This window comes from Benincasa hispida, unplaced genomic scaffold, assembly GCF_009727055.1.
Source record: "Benincasa hispida cultivar B227 unplaced genomic scaffold, ASM972705v1 Contig384, whole genome shotgun sequence".
In the NCBI taxonomy this organism is placed as follows: domain Eukaryota; kingdom Viridiplantae; phylum Streptophyta; class Magnoliopsida; order Cucurbitales; family Cucurbitaceae; genus Benincasa; species Benincasa hispida.
The window spans coordinates 231,261-257,728 of record NW_024064828.1 but is presented as its reverse complement, the minus strand read 5'-3'; the positions used below and the strand labels follow the sequence as shown (position 1 = coordinate 257,728).

Genomic DNA, 26,468 nt, shown 5'->3' with positions numbered 1-26,468 from the left:
TTTGAATATAGTTAATTAATTAAATAATTAATATTGATTTAACCTGAATAATATAAATATTTATTTTAATAAATCAATAATATCTATTAAAATATTTATTTAACTTATTTTTACAATAAAAATTTATTAAATGGACGCAATTCCATTTTTTCATTAATGAAAATATATTTAATTAATAAGTTAGAATTAATGAAATTTAGTTAATACAAAAATTCATTATTTAATAATAATAATAATTTATTACTTTATTATTTTTTAATAATCAAGGAATTAATTATTCTCGGACATCATTTATTTTCAGACATCTATAAAACCTCAAACCAAACGACTCCTAAGATGAGTTTGGTAGTTAAAATTTAGACCATTTTTATATTTCAGAAAAAGTGCATTGTTATCAATGTTAAAAATGGAAATATCGAGATCTTAATTTTACAAAAAATTTGATGGAAATATCGATAAGTGTCGATTTATGGATATTTCTAAAAAAATTGTAAAAATAATATATTAAAAAAATTAACAAGTAAATTGAGAAATTTTTACGAAAAGATGTCAAACTATTTACTAAAATAGTAAAAAGAAATGCTGATAGATACGGAGAAACTTATATCAATCTATATTAATCATAGACTTGTATCAATTTGTATCACTGATAGACTTCTATCAGCGTCTATCAACGAGACTTGTATTAATTTCTATCACCGGTAGTGCTATAGTTCTATCAAGGTTTATATGTGATAGACAAAGATAACAATGTTAATCATAAGTCATAACTATAATTAAACTTTGTCATTTGTGTAAATATTTTTTTTTTTGTTAATTTTTTATTTTTGAAAATCCTACTAAACTTTTTATAATTTATATTAAATGCTTATTTGGTGTGTTTTATAAATATTTTACTAAATATTTGATTCACCCCTTGGAAAGGTAAAAATATGGAGGGAAATATCCACATGTGCATGGAAATTTAATAGTTACGTCTGTTTATCATCACCATTTACAAAATTGTACTGTCTTTAATACTAGCAGAGGGAGAAAACAGAGCATAAACAATTTCTATGGAAGATCTGAAGCCAAGCCCAGCTAATTCCTCTCCCCTCACTCCAATCGGCTTTATCGAAAGAGCTGCCGTCGTTTATGGCGATTGTCTCTCGATCATCTACAACTCCACCACTTACACCTGGTCGGAAACTCACCGCCGATGCCTTCAACTCGCCTCTTCCCTCTCTTCCATTGGCATCCAGAAAGGACATGTCGTCTCTTCATTGCTCCCAACACTGCCGGCCATGTACGAACTCCACTTTCGGGCCTTCCCATGGTTGGGGCCGTCCTTAATACCATCAATCTCCGCCTCGACGCGCGAACCATCTCCATTCTCCTCCGCCATAGGAATCGAAAAAAATCATTCTTCGTCGATTCAAGGCCTCCGTGCTGTAATCTCCGACGCCTTGCCTTTTCCGCCGGTAACGAAACGACCATTGCTCGTCCTCATTTGCCGACGATACTGTGGTGGTAGATTTCGTCATTCCAATGCGATACGACCGAGCGATCGAGTGTGATCCATCGTTCTTGAATTACGACTCCTTAACAACATCCTCGCCAAGGATGTTCACTGTCACAGGGGAAATTTTCATGGTGGCGTCTCGATTCGCTCTGGAATGGGAGTTCCTAAGAACATCAGTTTATTTATGGACGATTACCGATCATTTCATGATATGGTGAGCCTTTCCTTGGGAATGCCGCCGTAGCGGCACAAATGTTTGTATTCGGAAATTTGAGCGACATTGATTTTTCTTTAATTCGTGCGTCATCACGTGGACACACTTGTGTGAGCTCCGGTGTGCTCAAGTTATGCTAACGAACTCCCCTGACAAATCGACCACGTTTGATCGGAATCCGGTCAATTCTACTTCCGAGCCACACCGCTGCGACAGTTCTGCTTCGAACTGAATCTTGGGAGTTGTGTCACACATGGCGTATGATGACTGAAGAGTGAGTGGACATCATCTGCTGCTCATGGAAGTCGGAGTGGAATCGGCTGCCGGAAACAGAGCAAGCACGATTGAAGGCGAGCAGGGGGTACGGATCTAGCAAGGTGAGGCGGCGATGTGTTGTTGATCAAAAGACTAGAAAAAGCTAAACAGAGATTGAGCTTCCACTGGAGAGATTGTTGTGAGAGTGGATCGATAATGCTTGGGTATTTGAAAGATCCAGAAGCGACATCGAAAGCATTGACAAACGACGGGTGGTTCTTCACCGGAGATGTTGGGGTGATGCATCCAGATGGGTATTTAGAGATAAAGGATCGATCAAAGGATGTGATTATTAGCCGTGGAGAGAATTTGAGCAGCGTTGAGGTGGAATCAGTTCTGTACATGAATCCGGTGGTGAATGAGGCGGCGGTGGTGGCAGACCAGATGAGTTTTGGGGGGACGCCGTGTGCGTTTTGAGCTTGAAAGAGAATTGACTCGACAACCGATAGAGGAGGAGATTATTGAGTATTGTAAAGGGAAGTTGCCGCGGTTTATGGTGCCAAAGACGCTGGTCTTCATGACGGAGCTTCCAAAGACATCGACCGGAAAAATTCAGAAGTTTGTGCTCAGAGAAATGGCCAAGTCAATGGTCCCCGCACGAAAAAGTAGACTGCAGGGGGAAAAAAATCATAAGCACTTTATGCATTTTTGCAATAAATGTTATGGTGTCTATGTATGGTTTCCAACTTGTTGGAATTTAGAAATTTTAATTTCATCTTTGTATTTTGAATTCATTTTTTAAGATAAGTTTGGAAGTAAGTCATTTTGTGAGATTCAAGACTATAAACCATGATTTTAGGCTACGTTTACACTCATTGAAAAGTAATACGATAATATAAAAAGTGGGTCCCAATTGATTATTTTGTTGTTCTTTACCTACTTTCTATAATTGTAATCAAATGTGAGACCCATCTTGAAATTTGTAATCAAATCGTGTAATCTGGTTGAAAAATAAAAGGTGTTCAATCTGATTACAGTTGAAAATTACGTGGAATGCACTACCTTTACTGTTGTTATCATTATAGATATTGTTACCGTAACAGTATGAAAATTATCAATTTGTCACATTTATTGTTATCTTTACTGTTACTATTACTATTACTATTACCGTTGCCGTTACGGTCAAACAATAATGGTGCAATGACCCAACCTTTTGAGTACTTTGACAAGGATTGTTACTGTTAAATGCACATTTATATTAAAAACATATTGACCATAAGACAATTTTCCAAAATAAACTATAAAATAAATAAATAACAAATAAGTAAAACCTTTAATTGGGGTCCCTTAAAAAAATTTACAGAAAAAAATATTGAAAACCATCAAAATATTTAGTCTGACAATATATCTAAGAATTTCAAAACATTTAAATGACTAAAGACATGGATTGAACGGATACGATTTCTTTTGTCCTCATATGGCTCTGTCACGGGTCTCGTCTGTCACAGCCTGTTTCTATCGTTACTTGAAAAACATAAAGTAAAAAGGGTGAGTATAAAAATATTAGTAACCCCACTACCGAGGTTAGGCTACACATTTATATCCTATAAATGCAATCATGTAGGTGGGACACACACGTAATGATTAACTACCCACATGTGGTCGTCTAGTGTACAGTTTAACCCGCCCTAACACAAAGCTATAGCATGGTTGTGAACTCGTCGATCCACAGAACTGTAATATAATTGTGAACTCGTCAATTCATAGAGTTATCATATAGTTGTGAACTCGTCAATTCACGGAGTTGTCATGTGGTTGTGAACCAATGGCTCATGGAGCTGTAATATCATAGTGTTAGGAGGGCAACCGACACTATCAACACGTGACATCTATCATAGCATCAATAACTTCTTAACATAACTCATGGTACATTTCGTAGGGTCCTACAAATAAAACATAGTAATAAGCTCATACATTCTCATACATGCCAATTAAGATCTAGATCATGCTCATCATTCTGGCAAATTATCTTATAGAACAAGATCATGCTCCAACTCACAACATAATCGGAACTATACTGTCACATGCTCATATGCCCTCTCTATTTAGGCATTACGTTTCATACAAACTTAGATCCAACAAATTATCCTTTAATTTTATGCCCGACACAAAGACAGTTATAGTAGTAAGATTACTCACTTCAAAATTGGGCCCAAAATAATTCAAGCAAACGAACTCCTTTCTAAAAATTGGGCCCAAAATAATTGAAGCAAACGAACTCCTTTCTAGCTTTCCATGAACTTTGAATTAGATTCTAGAACATGAATAAAAAATAAATTCCAACCTTTAAGCCCAATTCCAACATTCAATCATTCCAAAATTACCGGCATGACTTACCCAATATGATTTGATCCAAAACCCCCTCAAGATCTCAATTCGAACCTCCAAAGTTAATCACCAAAACTACCAAACAGAACAATGCAAAACTCCTTCCAATAATTCAAATCTATGCTCCACAACTGATGGGCAATGCAAATTTAATCGGGTATTTAAGATCTTCAAGAAAATCCATAAAGACCCAAAAAAAAAAAAAAAAAAAAATTTCCCAAACACCAAACTTGAACCTTTAATACTATTGGACAATGATTTAACATTCTCAAATTCCAAACNCCAAACTTGAACCTTTAATACTATTGGACAATGATTTAACATTCTCAAATTCCAAACCAAGATTTCGACGAGGTTAAAAGCTGAAGACCAGTAGCAACAGGGTCTTGCCGGATCTGACATCATCAGATCTAAAGAAGGGAGGGAGAGACAATCGGAGAACAACATCGTTGAGGGAGAAAACCGACGACTAGGGCTGTGAACGAAAAGAGGAGAAAAATGACGTCGAAGAACCTTGGGTAGTTGGGTGGCGTGGTGGCGGCATGGCCGAGACCTGCTCAGACAGCCTGAAACATCGCATGACTGAGAAAGAGATGGCTGGCAACGCGAGCTGATCCGACGGCTTTCGGTCCAAGAAGAAACGTATGATCGCCTTGCAATTTTGTTTTCGATTTTACATAAAACAAAATATAGTATAAAAATAATAACATAATGGATAAACAATCAAGATTAACATGCATTTAAGAGAAAAAAAAAGGGAAGAGCAAAACCTTACCTTTGTAGATTCTCAAATTCTTCACGATTCCCTCCGTGTCTTCTAACGTCTCTTCAATGATCGAAGGACACCACCGTGAGTGAAACTTTGTTATTCTCTAGGATCCTAAAAATTCCCAATTCACCTATGTCACAAATATGAGTCATGAAGACCTATTTATAGAGAGAAGGGGTGACTCCTTTCTTCTAGTATTTCCTATTCCTAATTTAGTTCTAATTTAATTAAATAACTTTTATTTAATTAATTAGTTGAATAATTAAATAATCATATATATTAAATCTAATTTAATAAATAAATAAACATCACATATTTATTTATCTCTACTTCTCAAAAATTAATTAATTAACTAATTAACCATTAACTAATTAATTAAATAACTATATTAATTCATATTTAATATAATTCAACATATAATTATCACATATTTATATGTATACATCTCTTTAATATTTGCATCTTATTCAAATATTTTTCTCTCTTAATTATAAATCACGTCTATAATTAATCATATTCTATTAATCTCATTAATATGCAATTGATTCGAACAATTCAAACCATTCCTCTTATGTATCCTTTAGTGAGCTAACAAAGGGATCTTATGGACCTACAGATTAAAAACTCCAATAATATAAGATTAATTAATTAAACTCTTTAATTAAATTAAGCATTTTTCATTAACTATCGATCACTCTACTAAAGACCGATAACTGCATTCTTCGCATTGTAGATTTATTTCTGTGTCCATGGATATAACCAATCAACAGCGAGTCGACCCTTCACAATTGCTCACAACTATAGTTGGGTCAAATATTATTTTACCCATATAGTTACATCTAACTCCTTAAATATCACCGATCTCTCTAATGAACAAACACTTTATAGTCCAACTGTAAACTAACATCTCTTAAGAGGCTGAGGCCTAAATGTTCAAGACCTGGAATCAACTATTAAAGGAGCAATTTTTCTACTCTCTCTAAGGTCGAGAAATGAGTGAATTCCATTTGCGTAGTTGTGTTCCCAACTTCCTACTTGGATAAGTCCCCAAAATGGTAGGCTTGTTGAGTCGGCTAAGAAGGCCACTCTCACCCATACAAATCAAAAGCCTACCCTCATAGACAATAGTTCACAATTCACCCAAGATTAAGGTCAAATCACTTATGGTCATCCTAATGAAATGTAAGTCTCTTCTAGCAACGATGTTAAATAGAGAGACTACTCATTTCGTGGTCTAGTCTTATCCATTAGATCATTTGTAGCAAATTACAATAATTGTAACATTTACAAAGCAGGTAGTATTTGTAGTGTCACAAGGATAAGATACCTAGCTTTATCCATCTACTACATACCATTTAGGTTCTCATTTATATGTGATCCATCAGTATGTCTCCACATACATGTTTAAGTTTCATAAAATAACCTTGAATATTAGTTTATTGGATTGATTTAATACAGTTTAAACATTAACAAAATACCTCTTATTTTATTAGATATGTAATTTGTCTTTACAAACTACAAGATACACTTGATTTAGGACATTAACTTCAACAATCTCCCACTTGTCCTAAAACGAGTGAGGTGTACCATGTCAAATAAAATACAACAAATAAGTGGACTACAAAATATTAAATACCAAAAATGGGATGTACAATATCAAATACAATACAATAAACTAGGGTATACAATATACCCAAAAACATCTCCCACTTGCCCTAGATTAAGTGACTCATATCTCATAGATCCATGCTCTCTAAGTGACCCTCTAAAACTTTAGCCATGAGAGCCTTTGTAAATGGATTAGCAACGTTGCTCTCCGAGGAAATCTATGTGATAATCACATCTCCTCGTTGCACAATCTCCCTAATGAGATGATACTTGCACTTTATATACTTTCCACGTTTGTGACTACGAGGCTCTTTAGAGTTTGTCACTATACCACTGTTATCACAATAAAGGGTGATGGGCAAAGTCATGTTTGGAATAACTTCCAAATCTATCAGAAAAATGTTGAGCCACAAAGTTTCCTTAGCAGTATCACAAGCAACTACATATTCTGCCTCCATTGTGGAATCTGCAATACATCCCTTGCTTGATGCTCTTCCATATTATAGCTCATCCATTCAGAGTGAACACTGATCTTGATGTGGATTTCCTGGAATCTTTATCAGTCTAAAAATCAGAGTCAGTGTATTCTCTAAGGATCAAATCCTTAGCACCATACACAAAAATATAGTTTCTCGTTCTCTTAAGATACTTGAGAATGACTTTGACCGCTATCCACTGATCACATCATGGACTGGCCCGATATCTACTGATCACTCCCACTGCATGGCAGATATCGAGCCTAGTACACAACATGACATACATAAGGCTACCTACCGTAGATGCATAAGGAATCTATCTCATCTCCTCAACCTCTTGAAGTATCTTAGGACACTGTTCCTTAGAAAGAATAATTCAATGCCTAAAAGGTAGTAAACCTTTCTTGGAATTCTGTATTGAACACTTGACAAGAATTTTGTTAATATACAATGCCTGAGTCAAAGCTAATGTTTTGTTCTTACCATCCCTTATAATTTGGATCCCTAGAACATACTAAGCTTCTCCCAAACCTTTCATTTGGGATTGAACAACTAACCATTCCTTAATTTTTGTCAAGAACCTACATCATTCCTAATGAGTAGGATATCATCCACATACAACACCAAGAAAGCTACTGAATCGTTAGTGATCTTCTTGTAAACATAAGATTCATTAACATTTTGATTAAAGGCATAGGTTTTGATCGTAGCTTCAAACCTAATGTTCTAAGATCTAGATGCCTGTTTCAATCCATAGATGGACTGATTGAGCTTGCAGAATTTTTGCTCTTGGCCATATACTATGAATCTTTTTGGTTGAGTCATGTAGATGATCTCTTCAAGATTACTATTCAAAAAGGCAGTATTGATGTCCATTTTTCATATCTCATAGTCATAATATGTGACAATAGACAAGAGAATCTGGATAGATTTTATCATAGCAATAGGAGAGAAGGTTTTTCTTTATAGTCCACCTCCTCAACCTGGGTATAACCCTTTACTACTAATCTAGCCTTGAAGGTTTGCACCTTTCCATCTACACCTCTTTTCATCTTGTAGATTCACTTGCAACCTATAGGTTTTACCCTATCAAGTTGGTCAATAAGTTCCCAGATAGAATTGGAGTACATAGACTCCATTTCTAGATTCACGACCTTAATCCATTCATCTTTGTCAACATCTTCCATTGCCTTTTTGTAGACAACGAATCCTCAACATCATTATTAATGATGTTTTGAGGTTCTATTAAACCCACGAAGTGAACAGGTGGGTTCACAACCCTCTCACATGTCGAAGAAATCTCAACTCTTGAGATGGATTAGTTTGACTAGACAAACTGACATCAATAACTTTTGTTGATATACTAGCCTCTTCAACAACTCTTGTTGAAGTTTTAGTAATATTTTTCGAAATTTTTCATAAAACTATTTTGCTTCATAATTTCTGGTTCCTCATGTGACCTTCCTTCAAGAATGTAGCGTTTATCGATACAAACACTTTATTTTCATTTGGATTAAAGAAGTACCCACCTCTCATTTCCTTGGGTAGCTTACAAATAGGCATACTTTCGAATGAGGTTCAACTTTTAGGATTTGTCATAAGCACATGGGTTGTACATCCCCAAATTCTAAAATGACGTAAACTACCTTTAGGGCCTCTCCAAAAATCCAAAGGTGTTTCGGAAACACTCTTTGATGGAACTTTGTTCAAAATATAAATACCATTGCAAATCTCCAGAACGAGTCAGGAAATTGAGCATAACTCATCATAGACCGAACCATGTCCAGTAGGGTTCTATTTCTCCTTTTCGATACTTCATTCTGTTGAGGCATACCAGAGGCGGAGAGTTAAGACGATATTCCATGTTCTATCATATAGTTTTGCAATCTTAAGTCCATATACTCTCCACCATGACCAAATTGTAGTATTTTGATCTTTTTACTTAACAAGTTTTCAACCTTAGTCTTATATTCCTTAGACTTTTCAAGTACTTCAGACTTGTGTTACATAAGGTATAGATACCCATATCTTGAATAATCATTTATAAAATGTTGGGTTGTATGTCCTAAAACTCGCATTTTGTAAAGTTAAACATTTTCTATTATTAATAAAGTTGTTATTGAATTTGTAAATTGCAATTGTAAAAACTAAATCCAATAATCTAAGACCCATGGCTATTACATGTATACTTAAACTTTTTCTGGAGACATAAAGATGGATCAAGTTCGAGTAAATAGCCAAAACGGTCTATAGTATACGAATAAGGTTTGGTGCCTTATTATGGTAACACAATTGGATGCGACCCACTCTGTAGTTGTTATAATTTGTTGTAAGATACTACAAACAAAGTGATCCTGATTCGTTCATGTATTGACATGAGGAGTGGGGACGTCTTATGTAATGAGTTTGCATAAGATCAGACCAAGAAATAAGTCACTCTTACTTTATGACTACGTTTACTGTATAAAACTGACTATTTCGCATAGATGACCTAGGTAACTCGATCTTAATCCTGAGCTAACTATGAACTCCTGTTTATTCGGGATTATCCTTAGATTTGCATTGGTGAGGGTTGGCTCAACAACTCTGGCTCAGTATGCCTCCCATTGCAGGGGTATGACTAGGTAAATAGTTGGGGACATAAGGTGTAAGATGGAATTTATGTCTACTCGTTTAGGGATAGCAAAAAGGTTGTTCTCTTAAGTACTGAATCCAGGTCTTGAACAAGGGGCTCCATCCGATTTAATGATTGGATCACAAACCAACTGTTCATTAGAGGCTCATTGGAACTTAAGAAGCAAGATGTAATTTCAGTGGTAAAACAACATTTGACCCAGCCATTATTATGAACAACCTGTGAAGGGTCGACTTACTGATTATGGTTAATCAAGTGGACAAATATATCTATAGTGAGGAGAGTGGAACTATCGAGCTACAGTGGTGTGACTCGGTAGTGAATATTGATTAATTCAGTCTAAAGAGTTTTAGTCAATTAATCTCATATCGTTGAAGCTCATGATCTGTAGGTCCAAGGTCCCTTTACTAGCTCATAAAACATGTACCTTGGATTAGTAAATTGAGTGAATTTGGAATGATTTAAATTTGAAGTATTCAAATTAAATTTAGGGTTTGAATTTGAATAGTTCAAATTTCAATTAGGGTATGTATAATTATATTCGATAGAATTAAATAACATTTAATTTATCGAAATTAAATGAAATTGGAGAGTTTATAATATTTAAATATTGCTTTAAATATTAATAACGTGAATAGGATTCATGCTTAAAATTAGGTATGTGATTAATTTAATATTTGATACTAAGTTATTATTTAATTAATTAAATTTGTTTAATTAATTAAAATCAAATTATTTTTCAATTTGAGAAATTAGATTTTGAAATTTTGAATTAATTAAGTTAGAATTTGATTTTAAGTTTTAGTTAATTTTGAATTAATTAAAATTTAAGAATTGAAAGTGGAAATTGGACAATTAAAACATCTTAGTGGAGAAAGCCAATCTTTGATGAAGTAGGAGGTGGATCTTCTCCATAAAGACACCTAGGCCTTTATTTTGCTGCAAATGAAGTGTCAATGGCAGTCTCCTTTAGTGCCGACATGTAGAAAAATATTAAAAACACTTCAGTTTCTTAGATTGAATGAGATTTGGGCTGCTGAAAATTAGTTTATGCTGAAAATATTCTTCCTCTCCAAAAACCCTCTTAACTTTCTCGCCAAATTCATTTGAATCTTGAGTTTCATCACTCAAATTCAAGGCTGAGAATAGTAGAGAAGATCTCTTGGTGGTTCACTATAGATTTGGAGTTGAGAATTCATGGAAGAACTTGGATTAGAGGAATTCTTCAAATGTATGTTGGCTTAGAAACCCTCTTCTAAAATCCTGTTTTACATGCTTTTAGAACTCAAATTAAGTGTAATTAGAGTGCTTGTTGATTCTGATTGCTTCCATTGCATACTTATACATTCCATCAATTGGTATCAGAGCATGATTTAATCACTCAATTAACGTTAATTTGAGTTTGGTGGGTGAATTTCTATAATTGCATGTTTGGGGACTGATATGGTGCTTCAATCAGTTTTGGTATTAGATTTCTCTTTGATTCCTAACTTAAATTTGTAATTGGATCTTGTTTAATGTGCTTTTATGTGTGCTCTAGAGTCTATAATTTATTTGGAGTCAATAGAGTCGAAATTAAGTTGTAATTTGAAGGTTGAAGCAAGCAAGGTCAGCAACACAAACTGGAAGGAGTGCCTTCTGCCAGGAAGTGTTGCAACGCTACTCATATGCAGCCCGAGACGTCACAACACTAAGATGAGCATTGCAATGCTGCTCATCGCAGCCCAATAATGCATGCGTTCGTGAGCCGGTTCTTGCGGGATGTTTGGTTCAATCGGTTTTCTTCCATTTCGGTTCGGGTTAGCCATCCTTGTACCAGTTCAACATCTTTTGAAGATCTGATGGTCCGGTTCAGGCGATTTAGGTCCGGTTCAGATCGGTTCGTGCGATCTAGAACAGTTTTGAAGCTTCTTTTGACCTGTTTTGTAATAATTTAGTCATTATTGCTTGCTTAGGATGCCAAAGTTGAACCATATTAGTGTTGTTTAAATATTTATGCATGTGATGTATGTTATATTTAAATTAAAGCATGTATGTGCATATTGTATGGCACGTAGATTTAAAAACCCACCATAGGAAGCATGTTACATGCATTGGATATATGTTATAAAGAGTTATAATATATAGTATGCATGTTTAGGGTTTCTTTTGTTTAATATAAGTGTTATATTAAATGTTGAATGCCTTTGTTGAATATTATGGATGCAAAGCATTTATTTTATTTTAAAATAAAATTGAATTAGACATTAAAATCCATAACAAATATAAGTTGCATGCTCACGTAGGTTAAACACTTGTTTTAATAGTTAAAATAGGTCGTTATCTTATAAATCACGGTTACAAACTCAACCGGTATATAATTCTGTCTAAGGTTGGAGGTTTTTAAGTTGACAATCTACGGAACACCTCCTACCTGAGGATTATAGTCGAATAATTGAGTGTTTTTAACCGGCTTTATAAGCATACGTGAGCGGTATGAGGTAATAAAATGGTTTATCACCTAAACATCATAGTTTAAAATCCATTTATAAGCATTATACTTGGATAAAACACATCGACTTAGGGTTGTTTAATTAGCCGAAATAAACCTGAATATAAATATACCCAAAAAATTAGTAGAACACTTCAATGTGAGTTTAATAACATATATGATACATCGTTAGAACGCTTCAGTAGGAATTTAATAACGTATATGATATATTGCTAGAATGCTTTAGTGGGGGATTAATAACATATACGATATGTTGTTTTTATCTCTTTTGTTCTTAAGAGTTCACATTGAGATTCATGCTTCACTTCGTATCACCCTGGGAGTGACCTCCATTCAGAAAGTTTTTGCATGAATCTACATTTACGTGAATAGGGGAAGTTGTTCACAGCAAAACCAAATATACAATATTTTGATTTAATTCTCATGTCCCTAGAAAGTTCACACCATGAGGTTCATGCGACACTTCGTGTCACCCTGGGAGTGACCTCTACTCGGAAAGTGTTTGCATGAGTCAATGTCAAGGTGAATAACGGGAAGTTGTTCATTGTAAAATTAAATATGTGATATATTAATTTCAACTCTCACGTCCCTAGAAATTTTACACTGTGAGATTCATATGACGTTTCCTCTCACCCTGGGAGTGACCTCCATTCAAAAAGTGTTTGTATGGGTCAAGATCAAGGTGAATGGGGGAAATAATTCATAGTAAGTGGGTGAAGGATATGTGTCAACATGTTCAGTGGTCTCATCCGTTGGTTTGGATTGTGAGATTTCTATGTTGCGCTTGCTGGTTAGCTTTAGGCAACCTTTGCTAGTCGTTTAACGACAACTATCCCCTCAGAGGTTTATAACATAGGATTCAGAACAACTCAAACTCTAGAAATAGATAAGATTTCTTAGGTCCATTCCCAACCTTGACTCTCCAATTCGGTAGCATCATTGAGGCCAACCTCTGAAGTCTGAAAATGGAGGGTTACACTTACAAAATTACTAAGTGTTAGTAATTTCTGACAAAAAATGGTAACTAAAAGACCATAAGAATAAAAGTTATTTTGGAGATAGTATTTAGTCGAGAATGTCTTACTTTAGTGAATGAGTATTTGACTGTCCCTCGATAGCACTTATTCTAACTCACTATAGTATCATTACAAATAAATAATGATTATGGGCACATTTTTACTTTTTGCTATAACTGAATTTGGATTTAGTTGCAATTTACTAATAAGATTTTGTTTAAAATTTTAGCATGTCGAATTCTTCTAAAATACCTACCTCTGCTTTAGTTAACAGTAATAAAAATTCAACATGTAAATTACTAGCAAAAGATGATTCAAAACAAGTTTTATCAGAGGATTGTCCTCTATCTCCCAACTTATCTAATGTTTTGAATTATATAGATGAAAATATGAAAAGCGAACGATAGAGTAAATACGATTTACTTGATGCTTAGTGGAAAATGATAAAAAGACTTGGATAATAGATTCATGTGCCACTAATCATATCTATACTTTCTCTCAGGAAACAAGTTCCTAGAGACTATTTACAGAAGGCGAGGCAACCTTTAAAGTAGGGAATAGGGAGGTTGTTTCAGCTAAAGCAGTGGGAGATATGAAGTTATTTATAGGAGATAGGTACATTTTGCTTGAAAATATTTATTACATTCCTTCTATGAAAAGGAATTTAATATATGTCTCATGTTTATTGGAACAAAATTACAATGTTTTTTTTGTAAACAATGAAGTGTTCATTACTTCGAAAGATATCAAAATTTGTTCTGTGAAACTAGAAAATAATTGTACACATTAAAACCGATTGAGGTTAAAGCCATTTTGAACACAGAGATGTTTAAAACACTTGAAACTCAAAATAAAAAAAAGAAATTTTCTTTGAATGCCTATCTTTGGCACTTGAGACTTGGTCACATAAATCTCAACAGAATTGAGAGGTTGATTAAGAACAGTCATCTAAATCAGTTAGAAGACAGTTCACACTTGTCTTAGGAAAAAAATGACCAAAAGACCTTTTTCTAGAAATGGTCTTAGAGCCAAAGAGCCTTTGAAGCTGGTACATCAGACCTTTGTGGTCTGATGAATGTTAAACGTAGAGGAGGGTATGAATATTTCATTAGCTTCATTGATGATACTTCAAGGTGTGGCCATATTTACCTAGTGCATCATAAATCCAAAACACCTAAAAAGTTCAAGGAATATAAAGCTGAGTTTGAGAACCAATTAGGTAAAATGCTTAAAACACTTTGATTAGATCGAGGTAGTAAGTATATGGACTTAAAATTTCAGGACTATTTGATAAAACATGGAATCCAGTCTCAACCCACAGCACCTGGAACACCTCAACAAAATGGTATGGAAGAAAGGAGAAATAAAACCTTGTTATGTTGGGTTTTATGTCCTAAAACTTGTGGTTTGTAAACAATAAACCCATTTTGTAATTCAATAAAGTTGTTCTTGAATATATGAATTGCTTATTTTATTTTAGAAATAAATCCAATAAACTAAAAGATCCATGACTATTATATGAGTACTTCAACGTTATGTGGAGACATAAAAGTGGATTAGGTTCGAGTAAATAGTCAAAATGATCTATAGTATATGAATAAGTTTGAGTACCTTATCCTGGTAACATTATCGGATGTGGCCCACTTTGTAGTTGTTACAAGGAGTTGTAAAGTGCTACAGACGAAGTGATCATAATTTGTACATGTCATGACATGAGGAGTGAGATCATCCTTTGCAATGAGTTTGCAAAAGATCGAACCACGAAATAAGTCACTCTTACTTTATAATGTTGTTTACTGTTTAAAACTGACTATTTTAAAATGATGACTTAGGTAACTTGACCTTAATCCAGAGCTAGATATGAGCTCCTGTTTATTCAGGATTATCCTTAGATTTGCATAGGTGAGGGTTGGCTCAATAGCACTATCTCAATAAGACTCCCATTTCAGGGGTAAGACTAGGTAAATAGCTGGGGACATAGGGTGAAAGATGGAATTTACTCATGCCCGCTTTTAGAGATAGTAGAGAGGTTGTTCCCTTAAGTCTAACTTCGGGTCTTGAACAAGGGGCACCACCCTCTCATTGGCCTGAGCGGGACTCAATTTGATGATCGGATCACAAACCAAGTGTTCCATAGAGGATCGGTGGGACTTAAAGAAGAAGAGGTAATCTCGGGGGTAAAACAGTCTTTTGACCCAACCGTTATTATGAATAACTTGTGAAGGGTTAACTTAATAATCATGGTTATATCGAGTGGACACAATATCTGTCTCTTATACACATCTAGATGTGTATAAGAGACAGACCCAACCGTTATTACGAACAACTTGTGAAGGGTTAACTTAATAATCATGGTTATATCGAGTGGACACAATATATCTACAGTGAGGAGAGTGCAACTACCGATTTTAGTGGGGCCTAATAGTTAACGAATGAGGGTTAATTCAGTGTAAAGAATTTAGCCGATTAATCTCGGATTGTTGAAGCCCATGATCTGTAGGTCCACTAGGTCTCCCTACTAGCTCACAAATGGATTAGCCTTAGAATAGCGTGATAAGTTGATTTGAAACGTTCAAATTAGAATTAAGGGAATTAGTAATTATATGTGATATAATTACACGTTTAATTTTGGAATTAAATGGAATTAGAGAATTGAATAATATTTAAATATGATTTAAATATTAAATTCATGAATAACGATTCAGGTAATGGAATTTGTGATAAATTAATCTTATATTTGATATTAAATTAATAAAATTAAATGGAAACATCGTAAAAGTGGGATTTTTCCACTTTCAAATTGTCACATAAATCCATTCTTCTTCAGCTCAATTATTCAAGCATGAGCTGTGATTCATTCAAGGCTGTTAGTTGCATGAAAGTCATGCAATATAAAGTTGGAATTTTGAGTGGAAGAAGGAGAGAAATCATTGCTGAAGCTGAGAATTTGTGTTTGAAGAAATGTTCTTCACACTGTGTAAAACCAGTAACCTCCTCTCTAACTTTCTTTGATTCAAGCTTATTTTGAGTCCCACAACTCAATCTAAGGCACCAAGAGAATATTAGGGAAGACCTTGTGGTGGTTCACATCCAAAGAAGAAGGAGATTGCAGCTGAAGATCGTGAATAAAAGGTACTTCAAAAGTTAGTGTTGAAACTCTGTTTTTAGTTTATGAGCATACTTAGTTTGAAGCCCAAATTAATGAATTATAATGTTTAATGTCTTGTTTTGCTTCCTTTGCTTGCTTCTTGAATCTAACAATTGGTATCAAAGCATCATTTAAGCATTCAATTCGGTTTAACTTTGGCTTGGTGGGTGTTTTTTCATAAGTTGTATGAAAATGTTGAACTGATATGATTTCTCTAAGTTTTGGCATTGTTTTCTCTTCAATTATGTTGTATTTCTTATAATTGGCTCTTGTTTGATGGGCCTTAATGTGTGTTTAAGTGTTTGTAATTCATATGGAGTCATTAGAGATACAATTAGGTTGTAATTGAAGTAAGAAGTGAAGAAGGTCGAGTAGCAAGAACTAGAGTTTCAACCACTGCCCAATACTCGACGCTCAATGCTCAAAAACTCGATGCACGATGCCATACTCGATGGTACATTATGCTCATACTCGATGGTATTTTATGAAATACTCAATGCATAATACCATATTCGATGGTACTCGATGCTCATACTCGATGGTATTTAGTGAAATACTTGATACATGATGGTACTTGAAGGGTACTTAATGGTTTTTTCCTGGTTTAGCACACTAGATGGTTTTTGCCAGGTTTAGCATAGTTTTGAGCATTAGAGGTCCAGTTCGAGAAGTTCGGGTCCAATTCAAGGTGGTTCAAGAAATCCAGAAGTGTTTTTTAGTCGATTTTTGCCGATTTTTGTAATATTTATGCCTTTGCTTACTTAAATATGTCAAAATGAAAAACCATATTAGATTGTTTTTAATTATTTATGCATATGATGTATGTTATAATTAAATAAATCTTGTATGTGCATAAAGTATGCCATGTAAATTTAAAATCTCACCATAGGAAGCATGTTACATGCATTGAAAGTATGTTATAAAGTGTTATAATATATAGTATGCATGTATAGGGTTTCATATGTTTTAATATAAAAGTTATATTAAATGTTGAATGCCTTTGATGTATGTTATGGATGCTTAGTATGTCTAAAATTGTGTAAGTTGTTATAAAATTGGGGTAGATATTTAAAATCCATAACAACGATAAGTTGCATGCTCACGTAGGTTAATCACTTGTTTTAATAGTTAAAATTGTTCGACATCTTGTAAAATATGGTTACAAACTCAACGGGTATAAAATCCTATCTAAGGCTGGATATATTTAAGTTGATGGTCTATGGAACACCTCCTACCTGGGAATTATGGCCGAATAATTGAGTGTTGTTAACCAGTTTTATGAGTAATATGTGAGTGATGTGAGGTTTTAAAACTGGTTTATCACTTAGACATCGTAGTTTAAATCCAAATATAAACGTTATACTTGGATAAAAACCTAGACTTAGATTGTTTAATTAGCAGGAACAAACCTAAGTAAAGATATACCCAAACAAATGTTAGAACACTTTAGTGGGAGTTTATGCATTATTTTATTAAGTGGAAATATGGATGATATACGTTGATGGATTGCGTTGTGCACTCAAGTTTCCCCAGCGAAATTCAAGTGTAAATTCCTCTGAGTTTCCTAGTAAGTCCAGGGTCAAACACAGGGGCTTGTGAAAATAGTTGCGTTGATAATGTTTATGAAAACTTTGTGGTAACCAAGTAAATAAATAAAGTGTGGGTGTGTTGTTGCGTTGATGAAAAAAGAGTAAATAAAGGCGGTGGATTTGAGAAAGAGAGTTGCGTTGATAGATGCAATGAGTATGCGATGAACGGGTTGAAAAGATCTTTAGCTAGCGTTACTCGGGAATGGGTTAAACTTTGCGATGTAACAACAAGTCATTTCCCAATGTAAATGCGATGCTCCTAAGTCTAGGACGCATGTGTTTAATGCAAAATGTCCATAGAGCTTATCCCTAAGTCTTTACTCTTGTCCTATGCGTTGATGCAAACCCCCAACTAAAGAAGAGATCTTGGCGGAATTGCCACATATGAAATTGAGCACAATTTTGCAAAGAAATAGCCCACTTGTTTCTCGAGAAGAGATGGGAAACATGCTCAATCTCATTTGATTGAATAGTTGACCCATCTCCTTATTGTTTGAAGAAGCCCTCCACTTCAATTTGTATTTTTTCACGAAAAGCAAACATGAGATAACAAATCCAGTCATGCATGAAAGCAAGATGACCACATACAATCATATCTTATTGCTAAGATGCATGCGATGCATTAATAACAAATAGTGCTCATTCCTAAGCGCCTATCTCTCGTTTATGTGTTCTAATATGGTTCTTCCAAACCTAGATTCTGACCTGACCTTCCCAAGTCTAGATCCTGTCCTTAGACTACCATCCTGAGTATCTCTAATAGACGAATGAAGCATACATAAACAAGATAACCACAAAGAATGAAGATTCCCTAGTTGTGCTAGCTAAATGCTTCTCAACCTATTCAAGTAATTTAGCTACTCATGCGTGAATTACAGAGAGTGAACAGATATAGAGAAAGACATTCCATTCTTATAACTGAATTGAGTACAAAATGATAATGGAAAATAAAGGTAAAGAGCCTAGTAGCAATTTCTTGCTGACCAAGGCTTTTTACACTGAATCTCTATTCTGATCTACAAATATTCCCGCTTCTGCAGGCGTCGACCCTCTCTCTGTCTTGGAGCTTCCGGTGCTTTCCCAAGCTTGCTGGAACGATCTATCGACACACCTTCTTCCTCTCGTCCGCCTTAAAATGAAAGAAGACTATGGACAGCGATGTGAACATGTAAAATGATGAAGTAATCAACTACTTAACCCCTTCTCTGAAGAATGCACTTGGTATTTATAGGGCATCAAAGATGAAAGGCGGCTTTTCTCTCCCAGTTGTACAGATGGGACAGCTTTAATTCCTGACTGATGCGCCAGATAATTGACATCGATAAAGCTGGATGTACTTTGTGACCGTTCTCGACTGTCAACTTAATTTGGATCCGACTACCATTAGCTTTCTATCCCATCGATCTTAATCGTCCTTTCACCCGGATACACCCACCGTGTTGCGCTAACCAATTTACGGTGATTTTTCTTGGGCGAATGTTTACGAGCATGATCAACGCAAAGCCTTGCGGTGAAGTTGCACTCGACCAATGTATTCCTATGATCGTAATCTCTGCATTGCGTTAATGCATTTTCTGCACAAAAATGTAAAGATCAACTGTTCTAATGTGTTAGACGCATGCGACCACAATATTATAGAATTTATACTTAATGGACGCAATTTAATATATTTCATCAATGCAATCCAACATTGTTTAAGAACTTAGTACCATGATAACGTGCATTTCTGCCCGTTATCAGGAGTTTAATAGCATATATGATATATTATTAGAACACTTCAGTGGGAGTTTAGAATGCTTTAGTCGGAGATTAATAACATATACGATATGCTATTTTTAACTCTCGTGTCTATAAGAGTTCACATCGATATTCATGCTTCGCTTTGTGTCGATTATGAACCTCAACTGCTCGATTCAGAAAGTGCTGGTATGAATCAAGATCTGGTGAATGGGGGAATTTGTTCATAGAAAAATCAAAAGTAATGTTTTGATTTTCATTCTCACGTCCTAAGATGTTCACACCGTGAGATCCATGCAATGCTTCGTGTTGATTATGAACCTCAATTGCTCCATTTGAAAAGTGTTTGCATGGGGTCAATATCAAGGTGAATGAAGGGAAGTTGTTCAATGTAAAATCAAATAGATGATATATTGATTTCAACTCTCACGTCCCTAGATAGTTCACACCGTGAGGTCCATACAATGCTTCTTGTCGATTATGAGCCCGACTGCTCCATTCTAAAAGTGTTTATATGGGTCAATATCAAGGTGAATAGGGGAAGTAGTTCATAATAAGTGGGTGAAGGATATGTGTCAACGTGTCCTGCGATCTCTTTCGTTTATTTGGACCGTGAGATTCCTATGTTGCACTTGTTTTTCGTCTTTAAGTCGACCTCACTAGTCATTTAACGATGGCTATCCCCTCGGAGGGTTGAAACATAGGATTCAGAACGACTCAAACTCTAGAAATGGATAGGATTTCTTAGGTCGTTTTCAACTTTGACTTTCCAATTTAGTATCATCGTTGGGGTCAATCTCTAAAGTCTGAAAACGGAGGGTTACACTTACGGAATTACTAAAGTGTTAGTAAGTTGTGATAAAAAACAGTAGCTAAATGACTATAAAAAAATGAGTTATTCTGGGGATAGTATTTAGTGAAGAATATCTTGCTATAGTATCGTTTAAAAAATAATGAGAATTTTGGGTACATTATTACTTTTCTAAAGTATGATTGGGTTAAAGCAATTCTCTAATTATTTTTTTTATATTTTCGGAATGACGAGTTCTTTAGGACAACTATTGGCTTCTGATAAACTTACCGGGGATAAGAGGAAGAGCATTGGAAAGTCAACATCAGCCTATGATTCCCGTTAGGATAGCCATGTAAGTATGCTACATGAAAATCAAACCTAAATACTATACTAGTGAAGATGACCTATGGTTCGTTTTAATAGAGGAATGACCTCTCGTTCCTGGCTTAAATGTAAACCGAAATGTTCGAGATGCATACGATAGATGGATCAGGGCTAATGAAAAAGCCCATGCCTATATCCTTGCCAGCATATCTGATGTATTGGGCAAGAAACATGAGAGCATGTGTACTGCCAGGGAGGTTATGGAATCTTTGCATTGGATGTTTGGAAAACCGTCCTTCTCCCTGAGGCATGATGCTATCAAATATGTTTCCAATTACCATATGAAAGAAGGGGCCTCTGTTAAAGAACATGTCCTGGACATGATGGTCTGTTTCAACGTGGCAAAAGTAAACGATACTTTCGTTGATGAGCAGAGTCAAGTTGGTTTTATTCTTGAATCTCTTCTGAAGAGTTTCTTGTAGTTCTGAATGAATGTACCGATGAATAAAATAGAGTATAACTTGACTATGCTTCTCAATGAGTTGTAGGCTTACCAGACCATGATGAGTGCTAAAGGACTGGAATTAGAAGTAAATGTTACCACTGTTGACAAAAGAGGATCCTTCTATAGCAAGCCCGATATTGCCTCTTCTTCAAAGAATTAGAGTATTTCGACAAAGAAGAATAAGGGGAAAAGGAAAAAGAAACCTACTGGTAGAAAAGGCAAGGAAAATGCTATAGATAAAGGAAAATGTTTCCACTATAGTAAAGAAAGGCACTGGAAGAGAAACTACTCACAATACCATGCAGAGAAAAGAGTAGAGAAAGCAAGACAAGGAAACTAGTTCCTTGTAAACTCCATGTTTTGAATAGGGGGTATTTCTCAAAACAACTAGTAGGAGATGTAGTTGTTGTTAGAAGATAAACTTGTTTACTTTTATTATTGTAATGAAAGTTCTTTTATCTTTTTTTTTTTTTAAAGAAATATATTATGTATAAACCTTTGTTTTAAATGAAATGTTCATTAGCAAAATTTATATTTGTTCTACTGTAAAACAACTTCCATTAGAACCAACCAAGTTAAAAGCTATTTGCAAATATTCAGATATTTAAACGGCTACAAATGAATAACACAAAAAGTTATTTGACCTAAGTAATAAGTTTAGAACACTTGAAAGGTTCAATGTGTATAAAACATATTAGGTAAAAAAAAATCCGAAATACTTCGATTGGATCAAAGTAAAAAGTATAGAGAGTTTGAGATTTCTAAGACTATTTTGATAGAACATGAAATTCAGTGAAAACTTTCTACACCTCGTTACCTTAATTGTTTTGAACAACATTCTAAATTTTAAGGTATTTTTTGAAACTCCATATGAGATGTGGAAAACTCATAAAAGATGTTTTTGATACGTAAAATATGTTTACATAGTTCAGAAATCCAATACATGTGTTAGTGTCGAAACCTTAAGTATTGGAATACCATTCAAATAACATGCCTATGTAGGCAATCCAAAAAGTAGTATACTTTTCATGTAAGATTTTTTATCAAGTGTTTGTGTTGACAAACACTAAATTTTTCTTATAAAAGTATACAAGATCACCATGTATTATTTAGTTTCCATAAAAGCAAGTGTATACCAATAAGAGTTATTGATTAAAGTTGACACTGTAAACAAAAGTTTTTTGGATAGGTTAGATACATCTTACTCATAGAGTTGAGGGTACCTCAATATAGTGAGAGGAATATATGACAGCCTAGCTATTAGGTTTAGTGGAAACTCAAGTCATCAAGTCTTGATGACATTATCGAGAAACCAGAGTTGTGAAAATAAGATGCATTCCCTATATAGTTTAATAAGAAGTCTATTATATACTAACATGTTTACAGCGATTCTCTTGGCTAAAGTGTTTGAGAATCACCTAGTAAGACTAGTACTACGAGGTATATAACTTAGGGCAAGTGGGACAAAAACTCATGGGTATATGATACCGAAAGGCAAACCATGGGTATGTGATGCCCTAGTTTATTGTATTTCTCCGTAAACTCAAAAAAAAAAAAAAAAACTCAGTATTATATATTCATATGTATGTTACCACTAGAGTTTTAGTCCAAGTGGGAGTTTATTGGGTTTTATGTTCTAAAATTCGTGGTCTGTAAACATAAACTTATTCTGTAGTTCAATAAAGTTGTTCTTGAATATATGAATTGCTTATTTCGTTTTAGAAATAAATCCAATAAACTAAATGATCCATGACTATTATATGAGTACCTTAACTTTATATGGAGACATAAAAGTGGATTAGGTTCGAGTAAATAGTCAAAATGATCTATAGTATATGAATAAGGTTAAGTGCTTTATTCTGGTAACACTGTCGGATATGTCCCACTCTGTAGTTGTTACAAGGAGTTGTAAAGTATTACAGATGAAGTGATCCTGATTCATACATGCCATTACATGAGAAGTGGGGTGTTCTGTGCAATGAGTTTGCACAAGATCGGACCACAAAATAAGTTTCTCTTACTTTATAATGTTGTTTACTGTTTAAGATTGACTATTTCAAAATGATGACGTAGGTAACTTGACCTTAATCCTGAGCTAACTATGAACTTCTATTTATTCGGGATTATCCTTAGATTTATATAGGCGAGGGTTGACAACAACGCTGGCTCAATAAGCCTCGCATTTCAGGAGTAAGACTAGGTAGATAGCTAGGGACATAGGGTGCAAGATGAAACTCACTCCTACCCGCTTATAGGGATAGTAGAGAAGTTGTTCCCTTAAGTGCTGACTCCGAGTCTTGAACAAAGGGCCCCACCCCTCTCATTGGCCCGAGAGGGACTCGGTTTGATGATCGGATCACAAACCATTTATTTATTAGAGGATTAATGGGACTCAAGGAACAAGAGGTAAACTCGAGAGGTAAAACAACCTTTTGACCCAACCATTATTACGAACAACCTGTGAAGGGTTAACTTACTAATCATGGTTATATTGAATGGACATAATATATCTACAGTGGGGGGAGTCACCTAATAGTTACGCGACTGCCCACACAATGGATTCACGGATTGCCTCTAAATAGAGATTTTCTATCATTGACTCAATTCTGCATCGCAGATAGCTGCCAATGCGGCAATAGCAGGAGGTCTGCTGGACAAAACATATGATGAAGCAATGAATATTCTTGATCGCTTCTCGAAAAACCACGAAGATTGGTAAGAAAGCGATCAAAGAACAAAGCCTAGAGAAGATAATGTGAGTAATGGTGCCATCACATCATTACAAAATCAGATTAATGCGATGATAAATTTGTTGCAAGGCATCACAATAAATAATTCAGGAACTCACAAGTTAATGCAATAGAGCAAACAAGCAGCAACTGTGTTATATGTGAAGAATCGCATTCTTTTGAGGAATGTCCACAAAATCCTTAATTAGTCTACTTCGTCAAAAACAATCCTTTTTTCAAACATTTACAACCCGAGGTGGCGAAATCACCCTAATTTTTCTTGGAAGAACAACCAACAGCAAGGCAGTAAGCCTGTGACTCAAAGGGAGGGACCGTCAGGGTTTTTCTCACGTAAAACAAGCTTACTTCGTGGTTTATGATCCCTGATGTGGTCTTCTTCCAAGAAGAGCATTTGTAGAAACAAACACTTTATTCTCACTCAAATCATAGAAGTATCCACCCCTTGTTTTCCTGGGGTAGCCTACAAAAACTTTCAAACGCGGTTCCAACTTCTTCGGGTTAGTCACAAGAACATGTGTTAGACACCCCCAAATCCTGAAGTGTCATAAACTACCTTTACGGCCTCTCCATAACTCAAAAGGTGTTTCATAAATGCTTTTTGAGGGAGCATTGTTCAGAATGTAACATGCAATCTCTACTGCAAAACCACAAAATGAGTCTGGAAGATGAGCATAACTCATCATAGACCGAATCATGGTCAACAAGGTTCTATTTCTTCTTTCTGATACACCATTCTGCTGAGGTGTACCTAGGGCCGAGAGTTGGGACATAATTCTATGTTTTATCATATAGTTCTGAAATTGGAGGTACATATGCTCTCCACTACGATCAGATTGTAGTGTTTTTACCTTATTACCTAACAAATTTTTAACTTCAGCCTTATACTCTTTGAACTTGTCAAGGGCTTCAGACTTATGTTGCATTAGGTAGAGATACCCATACCTTGAATAATCATCTATGAAAGAGATGAAATATTCATACCCACCTCGAGCCTTAACACTCATCAGACCACAAAGGTCAGAATGTACAAGCTCTAAGGCTTCCCTGGCTTTGTAACCTTTTTCAGTAAAAGGTTATTTGGTCATCTTGCCTTCGAGGCATGATTCATACATTGACAAGGAGTTTTCTTCTAAACTCTTTAGAAGTTCACTTTTCATCAACTGCTCAATCCTATTGAGGTTGATATTACTTAACCTTAGATGCCAAAAATGAGCATTTTTCTTAGGAAAAACCTTTGGTCTTTTAACTGTTGTTGCCATATTGAACATTTCAGTGTTAAATAAGGATTTTATGATTGACGACCTTAGTACATATAAGTTACTTTCCATTGAACCAAAACCCATCTCCATTCCATTCTTGAAAATAAACACTTTACTTTTAGAAAAGAAGATGATATAACCTTGTTCAATGAGACAATAAACCGAGATTAAGTTCTTCTTGATATGAGGAACTATGAAAACATTATCCAGTAACAGATAACATTTCTTGTCCAAAAATAACTTCAGCATACCTACTGCAATAGTTGAAACAGCCTCACCAGTACCGACTCGAAGTGTCAACTCTCCCTGTGGCAATGTTTTCCAGGAACTGACTCCTTGGTAAGAGGAACTGATGTGATTAGTAGTACTTGAATCAAGGATCCAGACAGAATCATCATTCTCTATCAAACATGTCTCCAAGACCAATAAATCACATTTATTGTCTTTAGACATCCTCCTCTTTAGGAGAGTAGTGGGATCAGTATCATAACTTAAATAAGCTCCAAGTTTCATGTCAGAGAACACTTCTCTTCTATCAACTTTACCAAAGTCAGCAACACTTGCTTTCTCTTCCTGGAGTTTTAGTTGGGAACTGACACTACTGGTTTTGTCATTCATCCCTTTGTGCTCGAAATATAAGAATTGATGTTCAAACAAATCTTGGAACGTGTCCATGATCTCACGTGCAATGACTATGTTCTCAACCCTTTTGGCCAAAGCATCAGGTATGCTAGCCAATATGTGAAGTCAAGATGTTGTTATAGTTTAATTTCAATTTTAGACTTAAATTTTTTCCTTGCTAATCAATCTAATCTTATTCGAAAGTTAGAGTTGTAATAGCTTGAATTTCCTTGAAAAAAGAGCAACAAGGTAGATTAAAGAAAAAGGCAAGATGTTGTTTCTGTATTTAATTTATTTTTATATTTTCCATCTAATATTTTCTTTTAGAACTATTTATTTCCAATTTAGTTTACTATGAATGGTTATAATTTAGCTTATTTTATAACGGT

General features: G+C 35.0%; 1 pseudogene; it reads left to right on the top strand.

Annotated features, from left to right (window-relative positions):
* The first annotated feature begins 710 nt into the window (after positions 1-710).
* Positions 711-2,801, top strand: LOC120069392 (annotated as a pseudogene).
* Positions 2,802-26,468: the final 23,667 nt, after the last annotated feature.